This window comes from Ambystoma mexicanum, chromosome 1p, assembly GCF_040938575.1.
Source record: "Ambystoma mexicanum isolate Mex_15411 chromosome 1p, UKY_AmexF1_1, whole genome shotgun sequence".
Classification (NCBI taxonomy): Eukaryota; Metazoa; Chordata; class Amphibia; order Caudata; family Ambystomatidae; genus Ambystoma; species Ambystoma mexicanum.
The window spans coordinates 285774483-285795681 of record NC_090921.1 but is presented as its reverse complement, the minus strand read 5'-3'; positions in this window follow the sequence as shown (position 1 = coordinate 285795681).

Below are 21199 nucleotides of genomic sequence, written 5' to 3'. Positions count from 1 at the left end.
CAGTCTACCAGAAGGTCTAACCTGGCCACCAGCATTCTTCCCTCAGCAATCTCTCATCAGGCGGTCTACCAGAAGGTCATCAGCATTCTTCCCTCAGCAATCTCTCACCAGGCAGTCTACCAGAAGGTCTACCCCGGCCACCAGCATTCTTCCCAAAGCAATCTCTCACCAGGCGGTCTACCTGAAGGTCTTACCCGGCCACCAGCATTCACCCCTCAGCAATCTCTCACCAGGAAGTCTACCAGAAGGTCTACCCCGGCCACCAGCATTCTTCCCAAAGCAATCTCTCACCAGGCGGTCTACCAGAGGGTCTTACCCAGCCATCAGCATTCTTCACTCAGCAATCTCTCACCAGGCGGTCTACCAGAAGCTCTAACCTGACCACCAGCATTCTTCCCTCAGCAATCTCGCACCAGGTTGTCTACCAGTAGGTCTAACCCGGCCACCAGCATTCTTCCCAAAGCAATCTCTCACCAGGCGGTCTACCAGAAGGTCTAACCTGGCCACCAGCATTCTTCCATCAGCAATCTCTCATCAGGCGGTCTACCAGAAGGTCATCAGCATTCTTCCCTCAGCTATCTCTCACCAGGCAGTCTACCAGAAGGTCTACCCCGGCCACCAGCATTCTTCCCTCAGCAGTCTCTCACCAGGCGGTCTACCTGAAGGTCTTACCCGGCCACCAGCATTCACCCCTCAGCAATCTCTCACCAGGCAGTCTACCAGAAGGTCTACCCCGGCCACCAGCATTCTTCCCAAAGCAATCTCTCACCAGGCGGTCTACCAGAGGGTCTTACCCAGCTATCAGCATTCTTCCCTCAGCAATCTCTCACCAGGCGGTCTACCAGAAGTTCTAACCCATGGCCACCAGCATTCTTCCCTCAGCAATCTCTCACCAGGTGGTCTACCAGAAGATCTAACTCGGCCACCAGCATTTTTCCCAAAGCAATCTCTCACCAGGCCATCTACCAGACGTTCTAACCCGGGGCCACCAGCATTCTTCCCTCAGCAATCTCTCACCAGGCGGTCTACCAGAAGTTCTAACCCGGGGCCACCAGCATTCTTCCCAAAGCAATCTCTCACCAGGCGGTCTACCAGAAGGTCTAACCCGGCCACCAGCATTCTTCCCTCAGCTATCTCTCACCAGACGGTTTACCAGAAGGTCTAACCCAGCCACAAGCATTCTTCCCAAAGCAATCTCTCCCCAGGTGGTCTACCAGAAGTTCTAACCCGGCCACTAGCATTCTTCCCTCAGCAATCTCTCACCAGGCGGTCTCCCAGAAGGTCTAACCCGGCCACCAGCATTATCCCCTCAGCAATGTCTCACCAGGTGGTCGACCAGAAGGTCACCAATATTCTTCCCTCAGCAATCTCTCACCAGGCAGTCTACCAGAAGGTCTAACCCGGCCAAAAGCATTCTTCCCAAGGCAATCTCTCACCAGGCGGTCTACCAGAAGGTCTAACCCGGCAACCAGCATTCTTCCCTCAGCAATCTCTCACCAGGCTGTCTACCAGAAGGTAAAGCATTTTTCCCTCAGCAATCTCTCACCAGGCAGTCTACCAGAATGTCTAACCGGACCACAAGCATTCTTCCCAAAGCAATCTCTCACCAGGCGGTTTACCAGAAGGTCTAACCGGACCACAAGCATTCTTCCCAAAGCAATCTCTCACCAGGCGGTCTACCAGAAGGTCACCGGCATTCTTCGATCAGCAATCTCTCACCAGGCGGTCTACCAGAAGGTCTAACCCGGCCACCAACATTCTTCCCAAAGCAATCTCTCACCAGATGGTCTACCAGAAGGTCACCAGCATTCTTCCCTCAGCAATCTCTCACCATGCTGTCTACCAGAAGGTCTAACCCTGCGACCAGCATTCTTCCCTCAGCAATCGCGCACCAGGCGGTCTACCCAAGGCCTAAACCGGCCACCAGCATTCTTCCCAAAGCAATCTCTCACCAGGCAGTTTACCAGAAGGTCTAACCCGGCAACAAGCATTCTTCCCAAAGCAATCTCTCACCAGGCAGTCTACCAGAAGGTCACCGACATTCTTCGATCAGCAATCTCTCACCACGCTGTCTACCAGAAGGTCTAACCCTGCCACCAGCATTCTTCCCACAGTAATCTCTCACCAGGCAGTCTACCAGAAGGTCTAACCCAGCCACCAGCATTCTTCCCTCAGCAATCTCGCACCAGGCGGTCTACCCAAGGCCTAAACCGGCCACCAGCATTCTTCCCAAAGCAATCTCTCACCAGGCATTCTACCAGACGTTCTAACCCGGCCACCAGCATTCTTCCCTCAGCAATCCCTCACCAGGTGGTCTACCAGAAGGACACCAGCATTATTCCTTCAGCAATCTCTCACCAGGTGGTCTACCAGAAGGTCTAACCCAACCACCAGCATTCTTCCGTCAGCAATATCTCACCAGGCGGTCTACCAGAAGTTCTGACCCGGCCACCAGCATTCTTCCCTGAGCAATTTCTTGGAGGCTCAGATGCCCATGTAACCTGAATGCAACCGCTCCGGCAGTTTTTGGTGGATTTGCAGAGGGGGGAATGATCCTTCCAATCCAGCATAATATCTCCCCTTCCACTGATAGTTCCTCCTGAACTTGCCTGTAAAGATCCAGATCAGGCACCATGGCCTGTGCTGGTAGGCATGGGCGGGCCTTCAGCTAAGGCCATGGTGTCTGATCTGGATGACCCGCCCATGCCTACCAGCTCATTAACCCTGGCCATAATGGGATCGTTTTCTTCAGCTGTGACCGCATGTTCTTGGCAGTAGCGGAGGCAGCTTTTGGTGTCGGCGGGGGGGGGGAGCGGGTGGGCGGTGGATAATACAGCACCAGTGAGAGGCTGGGGTGTGCATGGGGCACAAAAGGCAAAACGGGGACGGGGGATCCGTTTTCATATGTCAGACCCTGCACTGCTTTTGGAACTCTATCATTTCTCTTGAACAACATTGTACTCCACTGTCCATCACTAGGTACTCGGGGCACCCCTCTCTCCTAGCTTTTGCTTGCAGGAGCACAATTGCCATAGGTGTTGAAATGTTGTCCACAAACCCCACCTCTGACCACTTGCTAAAATAATCTAAAAGAGCAATGGCAAATTGTTTCCCCATAGCAAGGCAATGCATGGGACCTATAAAGGCCAGGCGCTGTTCGTCCCGAATGGCACAGGGAATATGGATGGGAATAATCTGCTGGGGCCTAAAGGTTAGGATGTGGCAGATCATTCGCATCCACAATCTCTCACCAGGGGGTCTACCAGAAACTCTAACCCGGCCACCACCATTCTTCCCTCAGCAATCTCTCACCAGGCGGTCTACTAGAAGCTCTAACCCGGCCACCAGTGTTCTTCCCTCGGCAATCGCTCACCAAGCTGTCTACCAGTAGGTCTAACCCGGCCACCAGCATTCTTCCCAAAGCAATCTTTCACCAGGCGGTCTACCAGAAGGTCTAACCCGGCCACCAGCATTCTTCCCTCGGCAATCTCTCATCAGGCAGTCTACCAGAAGGTCACCAGCATTCTTCCCTCAGCAATCTCTCACCAGGCAGTCCACCAGAAGGTCTAACCCAGCCACCAGCATTCTTCCCTCAGCAATCTCTCACCAGGCGGTCTACCAGAAGCTCTAACCCGGCCACCAGCATTCTTCCCTCAGCAATCTCTCACCAGGCAGTCCACCAGAAGGTCTAACCCAGCCACCAGCATTCTTCCCTCAGCAATCTCTCACCAGGCAGTCTACCAGAAGCTCTAACCCGGCCACCAGCATTCTTCCCTCAGCAATCTCTCACCAGGCGGTTTACCAGAAGCTCTAACCCGGCCACCAGTGTTCTTCCCTCGGCAATCGCTCACCAGGCTGTCTACCAGTAGGTCTAACCCGGCCACCAGCATTCTTCCCAAAGCAATCTTTCACCAGGCGGTCTACCAGAAGGTCTAACCCGGCCACCAGCATTCTTCCCTCGGCAATCTCTCACCAGGCAGTCTACCAGAAGGTCTACCCCGGCCACCAGCATTCTTCCCATAGCAAGCTCTCACCAGGCGGTCTACCAAAAGGTCTTACCCAGCCACCAGCATTCTTCCCTCAGCAATCTCTCACCAGGCGGTCTACCAGAAGTTCTAACCTGGGGCCACCAGCATTCTTCCCTCAGCAATCTCTCACCAGGTGGTCTACCAGAAGATTTAACTCGGCCACCAGCATTCTTCCCAAAGCAATCTCTCACCAGGCGGTCTACCAGAAGTTCTAACACGGGGCCACGAGCATTCTTCCCTCAGCAATCTCTCACCAGGCGGTCTATCAGAATTTCTAACCCGGTGTCACCAGCATACTTCCCAAAGCAATCTCTCACCAGGCGGTCTACCAGAAGATCTAACCTGGCCACCAGCATTCTTCCCTCAGCAATCTCTCACAAGGCGGTCTACCAGAAGTTCTTACCCGAGGCCACTTGCATTCTTCCGTCAGCAATCTATCACCAGGCAGTATACAAGAAGGTCACAAGCATTCTTCCCTCAGTAATCTCTCACCAGGCGGTCTATCAGAAGGTCACCAGCATTCTTCCCTATACAATCTCTCACCAGGCTGTCTACCAGAAGGTCTAATCTGGCCACCAGTATTCTCCCCTCAGCAATCTCTCACCAGGTGGTCTACCAGAAGATCACCAGTATTCCTCCCACAGCAATCTCTCACCAGGCCGTCCACCAGAAGGTCTAACCCAGCCACCAGCATTCTTCCCTCAGCAATCTCTCACCAAGCGGTCTACCAGAAGGTCTAACCCGGGCACCAGCATTCTTCCCTCAGCAATCTCTCACCAGGCGGTCTACCAGAAGCTCTTACCCGGCCACCAGTGTTGTTCCCTTGGCAATCTCTCACCAGGCTGTCTACCAGTAGGTCTAACCCGACCACCAGCATTCTTCCCAAAGCAATCTCTCACTAGGCGGTCTAGCAGAAGGTCTAACCCGGCCACCAGCATTCTTCCCTCGGCAATCTCTCATCAGGCAGTCCACCAGAAGGTCACCAGCATTCTTCCCTCAGCAATCTCTCACCAGGCAGTCTAACAGAAGTCCTACCCCAGCCACCAGCATTCTTCCCAAAGCAAGCTCTCACCAGGCGGTCTACCAAAAGGTCTTACCCAGCCACCAGCATTCTTCCCTCAGCAATCTCTCACCAGGCGGTCTACCAGAAGTTCTAACCCGGGGCCACCAGCATTCTTCCCTCAGCAATCTCTCACCAGGTGGTCTACCAGAAGATCTAACTCGGCCACCAGCATTCTTCCCAAAGCAATCTCTCACCAGGCGGTCTACCAGAAGTTCTAACCCAGGGCCACCAGCATTCTTCCCTCAGCAATCTCTCACCAGGCGGTCTATCAGAGGTTCTAACCCGCAGTCACCAGCATTCTTCCCTCAGCAATCTCTCATCAGGTGGTCTACCAGAAGATCTAACCTGGCCACCAGCATTCTTCCCTCAGCAATCTCTCACCAGGCGGTCTACCAGAAGTTCTAACCCGGGGCCACTTGCATTCTTCCGTCAGCAATCTCTCACCAGGCAGTAAACCAGAAGGTCACCAGCATTCTTCCCTCAGTAATCTCTCATCAGGCGGTCTACCAGAAGGTCACCAGCATTCTTCCCTATACAATCTCTCACCAAGCTGTCTACCAGAAGGTCGAACCTGGCCACCAGTATTCTCCCCTCAGCAATCTCTCACCAGGTGGTCTACCAGAAGGTCACCAGTATTCTTCCCTCAGCAATCTATCACCAGGCAGTCCACCAGAAGGTCTAATCCAGCCACCAGCATTCTTCCCTCAGCAATCTCTCACCAGGCGGTCTACCAGAAGGTCTAACCCGGCCACCAGCATTCTTCCCTCAGCAATCTCTCACCAGGCGGTCTACCAGAAGCTCTAACCCGACGACCAGCATTCTTCCCTCAGCAATCTCGCACCAGGTTGTCTACCAGTAGGTCTAACCCGGCCACCAGCATTCTTCCCAAAGCAATCTCTCACCAGGCGGTCTACCAGAAGGTCTAACCTGGCCACCAGCATTCTTCCCTCAGCAATCTCTCATCAGGCGGTCTACCAGAAGGTCATCAGCATTCTTCCCTCAGCAATCTCTCACCAGGCAGTCTACCAGAAGGCCTACCCCGGCCACCAGCATTCTTCCCAAAGCAATCTCTCACCAGGCAGTCTACCTGAAGGTCTTACCCGGCCACCAGCATTCACCCCTCAGGAATCTCTCACCAGGCAGTCTACCAGAAGGTCTACCCCGGCCACCAGCATTCTTCCCAAAGCAATCTCTCACCAGGCGGTCTACCAGAGGGTCTTACCCAGCCATCAGCATTCTTCCCTCAGCAATCTCTCACCAGGCGGTCTACCAGAAGTTCTAACCCATGGCCACCAGCATTCTTCCCTCAGCAATCTCTCACCAGGTGGTCTACCAGAAGATCTAACTCGGCCACCAGCATTTTTCCCAAAGCAATCTCTCACCAGGCCATCTACCAGACGTTCTAACCCGGGGCCACCAGCATTCTTCCCTCAGCAATCTCTCACCAGGCGGTCTACCAGAAGTTCTAACCCGGGGCCACCAGCATTCTTCCCAAAGCAATCTCTCACCAGGCGGTCTACCAGAAGGTCTAACCCGGCCACCAGCATTCTTCCCTCAGCTATCTCTCACCAGACGGTTTACCAGAAGGTCTAACCCAGCCACAAGCATTCTTCCCAAAGCAATCTCTCACCAGGTGGTCTACCAGAAGTTCTAACCCGGCCACTAGCATTCTTCCCTCAGCAATCTCTCACCAGGCGGTCTCCCAGAAGGTTTAACCCGGCCACCAGCATTATCCCCTCAGCAATGTCCCACCAGGTGGTCTACCAGAAGGTCACCAATATTCTTCCCTCAGCAATCTCTCACCAGGCAGTCTACCAGAAGGTCTAACCCGGCCACCAGCATTCTTCCCTCAGCAATCTCTCACCAGGCGGTCTATCAGAAGGTCTAACCCGGCAACCAGCATTCTTCCCTCAGCAATCTCTCACCAGGCTGTCTACCAGAAGGTCACAGCATTCTTCCCTCAGCAATCTCTCACCAGGCAGTCTACCAGAATGTCTAACCGGACCACAAGCATTCTTCCCAAAGCAATCTCTCACCAGGCGGTTTACCAGAAGGTCTAACTGGACCACAAGCATTCTTCCCAAAGCAATCTCTCACCAGGCGGTCTACCAGAAGGTCTAACTGGACCACAAGCATTCTTCCCAAAGCAATCTCTCACCAGGTGGTCTACCAGAAGGTCACTAGCATTCTTCCCTCAGCAATCTCTCACCACGCTGTCTACCAGAAGGTCTAACCCTGCCACCAGCATTCTCCCCACAGTAATCTCTCACCAGGCAGTCTACCAGAAGGTCTAACCCAGCCACCAGCATTCTTCCCTCAGCAATCTCGCACCAGGCGGTCTACCCAAGGTCTAACCCGGCCACCAGCATTCTTCCCAAAGCAATCTCTCACCAGGCGTTCTACCAGACGTTTTAACCCAGCCACCAGCATTCTTCCCTCAGAAATCCCTCACCAGGTGGTCTACCAGAAGATCACCAGCATTATTCCCTCAGCAATCTCTCACCAGACGGTCTACCAGAAGGTCTAACCCGGCCACCAGCATTCTTCCCTCAGCAATCTCTCACCAGGCGGTCTACCAGAAGGTCACCGGCATTCTTCGATCAGCAATCTCTCACCAGGCGGTCTACCAGAAACTCTAACCCGGCCACCACCATTCTTCCCTCAGCAATCTCTCACCGAGGCGGTCTACTAGAAGCTCTAACCCGGCCACCAGTGTTCTTCCCTCGGCAATCGCTCACCAGGCTGTCTACCAGTAGGTCTAACCCGGCCACCAGCATTCTTCCCAAAGCAATCTTTCACCAGGCGGTCTACCAGAAGGTCTAACCCGGCCACCAGCATTCTTCCCTCGGCAATCTCTCATCAGGCAGTCTACCAGAAGGTCACCAGCATTCTTCCCTCAGCAATCTCTCACCAGGCAGTCCACCAGAAGGTCTAACCCAGCCACCAGCATTCTTCCCTCAGCAATCTCTCACCAGGCAGTCTACCAGAAGCTCTAACCCGGCCACCAGCATTCTTCCCTCAGCAATCTCTCACCAGGCGGTCTACCAGAAGCTCTAACCCGGCCACCAGTGTTCTTGCCTCGGCAATCGCTCACCAGGCTGTCTACCAGTAGGTCTCACCCGGCCACCAGCATTCTTCCCTCGGCAATCTCTCATCAGGCAGTCTACCAGAAGGTCACCAGCATTCTTCCCTCAGCAATCTCTCACCAGGCAGTCCACCAGAAGGTCTAACCCAGCCACCAGCATTCTTCCCTCAGCAATCTCTCACCAGGCGGTCTACCAGAAGCTCTAACCCGGCCACCAAAATTCTTCCCTCAGCAATCTCTCACCAGGCAGTCCACCAGAAGGTCTAACCCAGCCACCAGCATTCTTCCCTCAGCAATCTCTCACCAGGCGGTCTACCAGAAGCTCTAACCCGGCCACCAGCATTCTTCCCTCAGCAATCTCTCACCAGGCGGTCTACCAGAAGCTCTAACCCGGCCACCAGTGTTCTTCCCTCCGCAATCGCTCACCAGGCTGTCTACCAGTAGGTCTAACCCGGCCACCAGCATTCTTCCCAAAGCAGTCTTTCACCAGGCGGTCTACCAGAAGGTCTAACCCGGCCACCAGCATTCTTCCCTCGGCAATCTCTCACCAGGCAGTCTACCAGAAGGTGTACCCTGGCCACCAGCATTCTTCCCAAAGCAAGCTCTCACCAGGCGGTCTACCAAAAGGTCTTACCCAGCCACCAGCATTCTTCCCTCAGCAATCTCTCACCAGGCGGTCTACCAGAAGTTCTAACCCGGGGCCACCAGCATTCTTCCCTCAGCAATCTCTCACCAGGTGGTCTACCAGAAGATTTAACTCGGCCACCAGCATTCTTCCCAAAGCAATCTCTCACCAGGCGGTCTACCAGAAGTTCTAACACGGGGCCACCAGCATTCTTCCCTCAGCAATCTCTCACCATGCGGTCTATCAGAAGTTCTAACCCGGGGTCACCAGCATACTTCCCAAAGCAATCTCTCACCAGGCGGTCTACCAGAACGTCTAACTCGGCCACCAGCATTCTTCCCAAAGCAATCTCTCACCAATCGGTATACCAGAAGTTCTAACCCGGGGCCACCAGCATTCTTCCCTCAGCAATCTCTCACTTGGTGGTCTACCAGAAGATCTAACCTGGCCACCAGCATTCTTCCCTCAGCAATCTCTCACAAGGCGGTCTACCAGAAGTTCTTACCCGAGGCCACTTGCATTCTTCCGTCAGCAATCTATCACCAGGCAGTATACAAGAAGGTCACAAGCATTCTTCCCTCAGTAATCTCTCACCAGGCGGTCTACCAGAAGGTCACCAATATTCTTCCCTCAGCAATCTCTCACCAGGCAGTCTACCAGAAGGTCTAACCCGGCCACCAGCATTCTTCCCTCAGCAATCTCTCACCAGGCGGTCTATCAGAAGGTCTAACCCGGCAACCAGCATTCTTCCCTCAGCAATCTCTCACCAGGCTGTCTACCAGAAGGTCACAGCATTCTTCCCTCAGCAATCTCTCACCAGGCAGTCTACCAGAATGTCTAACCGGACCACAAGCATTCTTCCCAAAGCAATCTCTCACCAGGCGGTTTACCAGAAGGTCTAACTGGACCACAAGCATTCTTCCCAAAGCAATCTCTCACCAGGCGGTCTACCAGAAGGTCACCGGCATTCTTCGATCAGCAATCTCTCACCAGGCGGTCTATCAGAAGGTCTAACCCGGCCACCAACATTCTTCCCAAAGCAATCTCTCACCAGGTGGTCTACCAGAAGGTCACTAGCATTCTTCCCTCAGCAATCTCTCACCACGCTGTCTACCAGAAGGTCTAACCCTGCCACCAGCATTCTCCCCACAGTAATCTCTCACCAGGCAGTCTACCAGAAGGTCTAACCCAGCCACCAGCATTCTTCCCTCAGCAATCTCGCACCAGGCGGTCTACCCAAGGTCTAACCCGGCCACCAGCATTCTTCCCAAAGCAATCTCTCACCAGGCGTTCTACCAGACGTTTTAACCCAGCCACCAGCATTCTTCCCTCAGAAATCCCTCACCAGGTGGTCTACCAGAAGATCACCAGCATTATTCCCTCAGCAATCTCTCACCAGACGGTCTACCAGAAGGTCTAACCCGGCCACCAGCATTCTTCCCTCAGCAATCTCTCACCAGGCGGTCTACCAGAAGGTCACCGGCATTCTTCGATCAGCAATCTCTCACCAGGCGGTCTACCAGAAACTCTAACCCGGCCACCACCATTCTTCCCTCAGCAATCTCTCACCGAGGCGGTCTACTAGAAGCTCTAACCCGGCCACCAGTGTTCTTCCCTCGGCAATCGCTCACCAGGCTGTCTACCAGTAGGTCTAACCCGGCCACCAGCATTCTTCCCAAAGCAATCTTTCACCAGGCAGTCTACCAGAAGGTCTAACCCGGCCACCAGCATTCTTCCCTCGGCAATCTCTCATCAGGCAGTCTACCAGAAGGTCACCAGCATTCTTCCCTCAGCAATCTCTCACCAGGCAGTCCACCAGAAGGTCTAACCCAGCCACCAGCATTCTTCCCTCAGCAATCTCTCACCAGGCAGTCTACCAGAAGCTCTAACCCGGCCACCAGCATTCTTCCCTCAACAATCTCTCACCAGGCGGTCTACCAGAAGCTCTAACCCGGCCACCAGTGTTCTTCCCTCGGCAATCGCTCACCAGGCTGTCTACCAGTAGGTCTAACCCGGCCACCAGCATTCTTCCCTCGGCAATCTCTCATCAGGCAGTCTACCAGAAGGTCACCAGCATTCTTCCCTCAGCAATCTCTCACCAGGCAGTCCACCAGAAGGTCTAACCCAGCCACCAGCATTCTTCCCTCAGCAATCTCTCACCAGGCGGTCTACCAGAAGCTCTAACCCGGCCACCAAAATTCTTCCCTCAGCAATCTCTCACCAGGCAGTCCACCAGAAGGTCTAACCCAGCCACCAGCATTCTTCCCTCAGCAATCTCTCACCAGGCGGTCTACCAGAAGCTCTAACCCGGCCACCAGCATTCTTCCCTCAGCAATCTCTCACCAGGCGGTCTACCAGAAGCTCTAACCCGGCCACCAGTGTTCTTCCCTCCGCAATCGCTCACCAGGCTGTCTACCAGTAGGTCTAACCCGGCCACCAGCATTCTTCCCAAAGCAGTCTTTCACCAGGCGGTCTACCAGAAGGTCTAACCCGGCCACCAGCATTCTTCCCTCGGCAATCTCTCACCAGGCAGTCTACCAGAAGGTGTACCCTGGCCACCAGCATTCTTCCCAAAGCAAGCTCTCACCAGGCGGTCTACCAAAAGGTCTTACCCAGCCACCAGCATTCTTCCCTCAGCAATCTCTCACCAGGCGGTCTACCAGAAGTTCTAACCCGGGGCCACCAGCATTCTTCCCTCAGCAATCTCTCACCAGGTGGTCTACCAGAAGATTTAACTCGGCCACCAGCATTCTTCCCAAAGCAATCTCTCACCAGGCGGTCTACCAGAAGTTCTAACACGGGGCCACCAGCATTCTTCCCTCAGCAATCTCTCACCATGCGGTCTATCAGAAGTTCTAACCCGGGGTCACCAGCATACTTCCCAAAGCAATCTCTCACCAGGCGGTCTACCAGAACGTCTAACTCGGCCACCAGCATTCTTCCCAAAGCAATCTCTCACCAATCGGTATACCAGAAGTTCTAACCCGGGGCCACCAGCATTCTTCCCTCAGCAATCTCTCACTTGGTGGTCTACCAGAAGATCTAACCTGGCCACCAGCATTCTTCCCTCAGCAATCTCTCACAAGGCGGTCTACCAGAAGTTCTTACCCGAGGCCACTTGCATTCTTCCGTCAGCAATCTATCACCAGGCAGTATACAAGAAGGTCACAAGCATTCTTCCCTCAGTAATCTCTCACCAGGCGGTCTATCAGAAGGTCACCAGCATTCTTCCCTATACAATCTCTCACCAGGCTGTCTACCAGAAGGTCTAACCTGGCAACCAGTATTCTCCCCTCAGCAATCTCTCACCAGGTGGTCTACCAGAAGGTCACCAGTATTCTTCCCTCAGCAATCTCTCACCAGGCAGTCCACCAGAAGGTCTAACCAAGCCACCAGCATTCTTCCCTCAGCAATCTCTCACCAGGCGGTCTACCAGAAGCTCTTACCCGGCCACCAGTGTTGTTCCCTTGGCAATCTCTCACCAGGCTGTCTACCAGTAGGTCTAACCCGACCACCAGCATTCTTCCCAAAGCAATCTCTCACCAGGCGGTCTAGCAGCAGGTCTAACCCGGCCACCAGCATTCTTCCCTCGGCAATCTCTCATCAGGCAGTCTACCAGAAGGTCACCAGCATTCTTCCCTCAGCAATCTCTCACCAGGCAGTCTAACAGAAGTCCTACCCCAGCCACCAGCATTCTTCCCAAAGCAAGCTCTCACCAGGCGGTCTACCAAAAGGTCTTACCCAGCCACCAGCATTCTTCCCTCAGCAATCTCTCACCAGGCGGTCTACCAGAAGATCTAACTCGGCCACCAGCATTCTTCCCAAAGCAATCTCTCACCAGGCGGTCTACCAGAAGTTCTAACCCAGGGCCACCAGCATTCTTCCCTCAGCAATCTCTCACCAGGCGGTCTATCAGAAGTTCTAACCCGGGGTCACCAGCATTCTTCCCTCAGCAATCTCTCACCAGGTGGTCTACCAGAAGATCTAACCTGGCCACCAGCATTCTTCCCTCAGCAATCTCTCACCAGGCGTTCTACCAGAAGTTCTAACCCGGGGCCACTTGCATTCTTCCGTCAGCAATCTCTCACCAGGCAGTAAACCAGAAGGTCACCAGCATTCTTCCCTCAGTAATCTCTCATCAGGCGGTCTACCAGAAGGTCACCAGCATTCTTCCCTATACAATCTCTCACCAAGCTGTCTACCAGAAGGTCGAACCTGGCCACCAGTATTCTCCCCTGAGCAATCTCTCACCAGGTGGTCTACCAGAAGGTCACCAGTATTCTTCCCTCAGCAATCTATCACCAGGCAGTCCACCAGAAGGTCTAAGCCAGCCACCAGCATTCTTCCCTCAGCAATCTCTCACCAGGCGGTCTACCAGAAGGTCTAACCCGGCCACCAGCATTCTTCCCTCAGCAATCTCTCACCAGGCGGTCTACCAGAAGCTCTAACCCGACCACCAGCATTCTTCCCTCAGCAATCTCGCACCAGGTTGTCTACCAGTAGGTCTAACCCGGCCACCAGCATTCTTCCCAAAGCAATCTCTCACCAGGCGGTCTACCAGAAGGTCTAACCTGGCCACCAGCATTCTTCCCTCAGCAATCTCTCATCAGGCGGTCTACCAGAAGGTCATCAGCATTCTTCCCTCAGCAATCTCTCACCAGGCAGTCTAGCAGAAGGTCTACCCCGGCCACCAGCATTCTTCCCAAAGCAATCTCTCACCAGGCAGTCTACCTGAAGGTCTTACCCGGCCACCAGCATTCACCCCTCAGCAATCTCTCACCAGGCAGTCTACCAGAAGGTCTACCCCGGCCACCAGCATTCTTCCCAAAGCAATCTCTCACCAGGCGGTCTACCAGAAGGTCTTACCCAGCCATCAGCATTCTTCCCTCAGCAATCTCTCACCAGGCGGTCTACCAGAAGTTCTAACCCATGGCCACCAGCATTCTTCCCTCAGCAATCTCTCACCAGGTGGTCTACCAGAAGATCTAACTCGGCCACCAGCATTTTTGCCAAAGCAATCTCTCACCAGGCCATCTACCAGACGTTCTAACCCGGGGCCACCAGCATTCTTCCCTCAGCAATCTCTCACCAGGCGGTCTACCAGAAGTTCTAACCCAGGGCCACCAGCATTCTTCCCAAAGCAATCTCTCACCAGGCGGTCTACCAGAAGGTCTAACCCGGCCACCAGCATTCTTCCCTCAGCTATCTCTCACCAGGCGGTTTACCAGAAGGTCTAACCCATCCACAAGCATTCCTCCCAAAGCAATCTCTCACCAGGTGGTCTACCAGAAGTTCTAACCCGGCCACTAGCATTCTTTCCCTCGGCAATCTCTCACCAGGCGGTCTCCCAGAAGGTCTAACCCGGCCACCAGCATTATCCCCTCAGCAATGTCTCACCAGGTGGTCTACCAGAAGGTCACCAATATTCTTCCCTCAGCAATCTCTCACCAGGCATTCTACCAGAAGGTCTAACCCGGCCACCAGCATTCTTCCCTCAGCAATCTCTCACCAGGCGGTCTATCAGAAGGTCTAACCCGGCAACCAGCATTCTTCCCTCAGCAATCTCTCACCAGGCTGTCTACCAGAAGGTCACAGCATTCTTCCCTCAGCAATCTCTCACCAGGCAGTCTACCAGAATGTCTAACCGGACCACAAGCATTCTTCCCAAAGCAATCTCTCACCAGGCGGTTTACCAGAAGGTCTAACTGGACCACAAGCATTCTTCCCAAAGCAATCTCTCACCAGGCGGTCTACCAGAAGGTCACCGGCATTCTTCGATCAGCAATCTCTCACCAGGCGGTCTACCAGAAGGTCTAACCCGGCCACCAACATTCTTCCCAAAGCAATCTCTCACCAGGTGGTCTACCAGAAGGTCACCAGCATTCTTCCCTCAGCAATCTCTCACCACGCTGTCTACCAGAAGGTCTAACCCTGCCACCAGCATTCTTCCCACAGTAATCTCTCACCAGACAGTCTACCAGAAGGTCTAACCCAGCCACCAGCATTCTTCCCTCAGCAATCTCGCACCAGGCGGTCTACCCAAGGTCTAACCCGGCCACCAGCATTCTTCCCAAAGCAATCTCTCACCAGGCGTTCTACCAGACGTTTTAACCCGGCCACCAGCATTCTTCCCTCAGCAATCCCTCACCAGGTGGTCTACCAGAAGGTCACCAGCATTATTCCCTCAGCAATCTCTCACCAGGCGGTCTACCAGAAGGTCTAACCCAGCCACCAGTATTCTTCCCTCAGCAATCTCTCACCAGGCGGTCTACCAGAAGGTCACCAGCATTCTTCGATCAGCAATCTCTCACCAGGCGGTCTACCAGAAGGTCTAACCCGGCCACCAACATTCTTCCCAAAGCAATCTCTCACCAGGTGGTCCACCAGAAGGTCACCAGCATTCTTCCCTCAGCAATCTCTCACCACGCTGTCTACCAGAAGGTCTAACCCTGCCACCAGCATTCTTCCCACAGTAATCTCTCACCAGGCAGTCTACCAGAAGGTCTAACCCAGCCACCAGCATTCTTCCCTCAGCAATCTCGCACCAGGCGGTCTACCCAAGGTCTAACCCGGCCACCAGCATTCTTCCCAAAGCAATCTCTCACCAGGCGTTCTACCAGACGTTTTAACCCGGCCACCAGCATTCTTCCCTCAGCAATCCCTCACCAGGTGGTCTACCAGAAGGTCACCAATATTCTTCCCTCAGCAATCTCTCACCAGGCAGTCTACCAGAAGGTCTAACCCGGCCACCAGCATTCTTCCCTCAGCAATCTCTCACCAGGCGGTCTACCAGAAGGTCTAACCCGGCAACCAGCATTCTTCCCTCAGCAATCTCTCACCAGGCTGTCTACCAGAAGGTCACAGCATTCTTCCCTCAGCAATCTCTCACCAGGCAGTCTACCAGAATGTCTAACCGGCCACCAGCATTCTTCCCTCAGCAATCTCTCACCAGGCGGTTTACCAGAAGGTCTAACCGGACCACAAGCATTCTTCCCAAAGCAATCTCTCACCAGGCGGTCTACCAGAGGGTCTAACCCGGCCACCAACATTCTTCCCAAAGCAATCTCTCACCAGGTGGTCTACCAGAAGGTCACCAGCATTCTTCCCTCAGCAATCTCTCACCGCGCTGTCTACCAGAAGGTCTAACCCTGCCACCAGCATTCTTCCCACAGTAATCTCTCACCAGGCAGTCTACCAGAAGGTCTAACCCAGCCACCAGCATTCTTCCCTCAGTAATCTCGCACCAGGCGGTCTACCCAAGGTCTAACCCGGCCACCAGCATTCTTCCCAAAGCAATCTCTCACCAGGCGTTCTACCAGACGTTTTAACCCGGCCACCAGCATTCTTCCCTCAGCAATCCCTCACCAGGCGGTCTACCAGAAGGTCTAACCCAACCACCAGCATTCTTCCCTCAGCAATCTCTCAGCAGGCGGTCTACCAGAAGTTCTGACCCGGCCACCAGCATTCTTCCCTCAGCAATTTCTTGGAGGCTCAAATGCCCATGTAACATGAATGCAACCGCTCTGGCAGTTTTTGGTGGATTTGCAGAGGGGGGAATTGTCCTTCCAATCCAGCATAATATCTCCCCTTCCACTGATAGTTCCTCCTGAACTTGCCTGTAAAGATCCAGATCAGGCACCGTGGCCTAGCTGGTAGGCATGGGCGGGCCTTCAGCTAAGGCCATGGTGCCTGATCTGGATGGCCCGCCCATGCCTACCAGCTCATTAACCCTGGCCATAATGGGATTGTTTTGTTCAGCTGTGACCGCATGTTCTTGGCAGTAGCGGAGGCAGCTTTTGGTGTCGGCGGGGGGGGGGACGGGTGGGCGGTGGATAATACAGCACTAGTGAATGGCTGGGGTGTGCACTGGGCACAAAAGGGAAAACGGGGACGGGGGATCTGTTTTCATATGTCAGACCCTGCACTGCTTTTGGAACTCTATCATTTCTCTTGAACAACATTTACTCCACTGTCCATCACTAGGTACTCGGGGCACCCCTCTCTCCAAGGTTTTGCTTGCAGGAGCACAATTGCCATAGGTGTTGAAATGCTGTCCACAAACTCCACCTCTGACCACTTGCTAAAATAATCTATAAGAGCAATGGCAAATTGTTTCCCCATAGCAAGGCAATGCATGGGACCTACGAAGGCCAGGCTCTGTTCGTCCCGAACGGCGCAGGGAATCTGGATGGGAATAATCTGCAGGGGCCAAAAGGTTAGGATGCGGCACATCATTCCCATCCACAATCTCTCACCAGGCGGTCTACCAGAAACTCTAACCCGGCCACCACCATTCTTCCCTCAGCAATCTCTCACCAGGCGGTCTACTAGAAGCTCTAACCCGGCCACCAGTGTTCTTCCCTCGGCCATATCTCACCAGGCTGTCTACCAGTAGGTCTAACGCGACCACCAGCATTCTTCCCAAAGCAATCGCTCACCAGGCGGTCTACCAGAAGGTCTAACCTGGCCACCAGCATTCTTCCCTCGGCAATCTCTCAGGCAGTCTACCAGAAGGTCACCAGCATTCTTCCCTCAGCAATCTCTCACCAGGCAGTCTACCAGAAAGTCTACCCCGGCCACCAGCATTCTTCCCAAAGCAATCTCTCATCAGGCGGTCTACCAGAAGGTCGTACCCAGCCACCAGCATTCTTCCCTCAGCAATCTCTCACCAGGCGGTCTACCAGAAGTTCTAACCCGGGGCCACCAGCATTCTTCCCTCAGCAATCTCTCACAAGGTGGTCTACCAGAAGATCTAACTCAGCCACCAGCATTCTTCCCAAAGCAATCTCTCACCAGGCCGTCTACCAGAAGTTCTAACCCGTGGCCACCAGCATTCTTCCCTCAGCAATCTCTCACCAGGCGGTCTATCAGAAGTTCTAACCCGGGGCGACCAGCATTCTTCCCAAAGCAATCACTCACCAGGCGGTCTACCAGAACGTCTAACTCGGCCACCAGCATTCTTCCCTCAGCAATCTCTCACCAGGCTGTCTACCAGAAGTTCTAACCCGGGGCACCAGCATTCTTCCCTCAGCAATCTCTCACCAGGTGTTCTACCAGAGGATGTAACCTGGCCAACAGCATTCTTCCCTCAGCAATCTCTCACCAGGCGGTCTACCAGAAGTTCTAACCCGGGGCCACTTGCATTCCTCCGTCAGCAATCTCTCACCAGGCAGTATAGCAGAAGGTCACCAGCATTCTTCCCTCAGCAATCTCTCACCAGGCGGTCTACCAGAAGGTCACCAGCATTCTTCCCTAAAAAATCTCTCACCAGGCGGTCTACCAGAAGGTCTAACCCGGCCACCAGTATTCTCCCCTCAGCAATCTCTCACCAGGTGGTCTACCAGAAGGTCACCAGTATTCTTCGTTCAGCAATCTCTCACCAGGCAGTCCACCAAAAGGTCTAACCCAGCCACCAGCATTCTTCCCTCAGCAATCTCTCACCAGGCGGTCTACCAGAAGGTCTAACCCGGCCACCAGCATTCTTCCCTCAGCAATCTCTCACCAGGCTGCTTACCAGAAAGTCGAACCCGGCAACAAGCATTCTTCCCAAAGCAATCTCTCACCAGGCGGTCTACCAGAAGTTCTAACCCGGCCACCAGCATTCTTCCCTCAGCAATCTCTCACAAGGCGGTCTCCCAGAAGGTCTAACCTGGCCACCAGTATTCTTCCCTCAGCAATCTCTCACCAGGCAGTCCACCAGAAAGTCTAACCCAGCCACCAGCATTCTTCCCTCAGCAATCTCTCACCAGGCGGTCTACCAGAAGGTCTAACCTGGCCACCAGCATTCTTCCCTCAGCAACCAGGCTGTTTACCAGAAGGTCTAACCCGGCCACAAGCATTCTTCCCAAAGCATTCTCTCACCAGGCGGTCTACCAGAAGTTCTAACCCGGGGCCACCAGCATTCTTCCCTCAGCAATCTCTCACCAGACGGTCTATCAGGAGTTCTAACCCGGGGCCACCAGCATTCTTCCCAAAGCAATCGCTCACCATGTGGTCTACCAGAACGTCTAACTCGGCCACCAGCATTCTTCCCTCAGCATTCTCTCACCAGGCGGTCTACCAGATGTTCTAACCCGGGGCCACCAGCATTCTTCCCCCAGCTATCTCTCACCAGGTGTTCTACCAGAAGATCTAACCTGGCCCCCAGCATTCTTCCCTCAGCAATCTCTCACCAGGCGGTCTACCAGAAGTTCTAACCCTGGGCCACTTGCATTCTTCCGTCAGCAATCTCTCAGCAGGCAGTATACCAGAAGGTCACCAGCATTCTTCCCTCAGCAATCTCTCACCAGCTGGTCCACCAAAAGGTCACCAGCATTCTTCCCTGTAAAATCTCTCACCAGGCAGTCTACCAGAAGGTCTAACCCGGCCACCAGTATTCTCCCCTCAGCAATCTCTCACCAGGTGGTCTACCAGAAGGTCACCAGTATTCTTCCCTCAGCAATCTCTCACCAGGCAGTCCACCAGAAGGTCTAACCCAGCCACCAGCATTCTTCCCTCAGCAATCTCTCACCAGGCGGTCTACCAGAAGGTCTAACCCGGCCACCAGCATTCTTCCCTCAGCAATCTCTCACCAGGCTGTTTACCAGAAGGTCTAACCCGGCCACAAGCATTCTTCCCAAAGCAATCTCTCACCAGGCAGTCTACCAGAAGTTCTAACCCAGCCACCAGCATTCTTCCCTCAGCAGTCTCTCACAAGGCGGTCTCCCAGAAGGTCTAACCCGGCCACCAGCATTCTCCCCTCAGCAATGTCTCACCAGATGGTCTATCAGAAGGTCACCAACATTCTTCCCTCAGCAATCTCTCACCAGGAGGTCTACCAGAAGGTCTAACATGGCCACCAGCATTATTCCCTCAGCAATCTCTCACCGGGCAGTCTACCAGAAGGTCTAACCCGGCCACCAGCATTCTTCCCTCAGCAATCTCTCACCAGGCGGTCTACCCGAAGTTCTAACCCAGCCACCAGCATTATTCCCTCAGCAATCTCTCACCAGGCGGACTACCAGATGGTCTAACCCAGCCACCAGTATTCTTCCCATTCACAATCTCTCACCAGGCCGTCTACCAGAAGGTCTAACCTGGTCACCAGCATTATTCCCTCAGCAATCTCTCACCAGGCGGTCTACTAGAAGGTCTAACCCGACCACCAACATTCTTCCCTCAGCAATCTCTCACCAGGCGGTCTACCAGAATGTCTAACCCAGCCACCATCATTATTCCCTCAGCAATCTCTCACCAGGCGGTCTACCAGAAGATCTAACCTGGCCACCAGCATTCTTCCCTCAGCAATCTCTCAACGGGTGGTCTACCAGAAGGTCTAACCCAGCCACCAGCATTCTCCCCTCAGCAATCTCTCACCAGGCAGTCTACCAGAAGGTCACAAGCATTCTTCCATCAGCAATCTCTCACCAGGCAGTCTACCAGAACGTTTAATCCAGCCACCAGCATTCTTCCCTCAGCAATCTCTCACCAGGCGGTCTACCAGAAGGTCTACCCCGGCCACCAGCATTCTTCCCTCAGCAGTCTCTCACCAGGCAGTCTACCAGAAGGACTTACCCGGCCACCAGCATTCTTCCCTCAGCAATCTCTCACCAGGCAGTCTACCAGAAGGTCTAACCCGGCCACCAGTATTCTTCCCATCCACAATCTCTCACCAGGCGGTCTACCAGAAGGTCTAACCCGACCACCAGCATTCTTCCCTCAGCATTCTCTCACCAGGCGGTCTACCAGAAGGTCTAACCTGGCCACCAGCATTCTTCCCTCAGCAATCTCTCACCAGGCGGTCTACCAGAAGTTCTAACCCGGGGCCACTTGCATTCTTCCGTCAGCAATCTCTCACCAGGCAGTAAACCAGAAGGTCACCAGCATTCTTCCCTCAGTAATCTCTCATCAGGCGGTCTACCAGAAGGTCACCAGCATTCTTCCCTATACAATCTCTCACCAAGCTGTCTACCAGAAGGTCAAACCTGGCCACCAGTATTCTCCCCTCAGCAATCTCTCACCAGGTGGTCTACCAGAAGGTCACCAGTATTCTTCCCTCAGCAATCTATCACCAGGCAGTCCACCAGAAGGTCTAACCCAGCCACCAGCATTCTTCCCTCAGCAATCTCTCACCAGGCGGTCTACTAGAAGGTCTAACCTGGCCACCAGCATTCTTCCCTCAGCAATCTCTCACCAGGCGGTCTACCAGAAGCTCTAACCCGACCACCAGCATTCTTCCCTCAGCAATCTCTAATCAGGCGGTCTACCAGAAGGTCATCAGCATTCTTCCCTCAGCAATCTCTCACCAGGCAGTCTACCAGAAGGTCTACCCCGGCCACCAGCATTCTTCCCAAAGCAATCTCTCACCAGGCGGTCTACCTGAAGGGCTTACCCGGCCACCAGCATTCACCCCTCAGCAA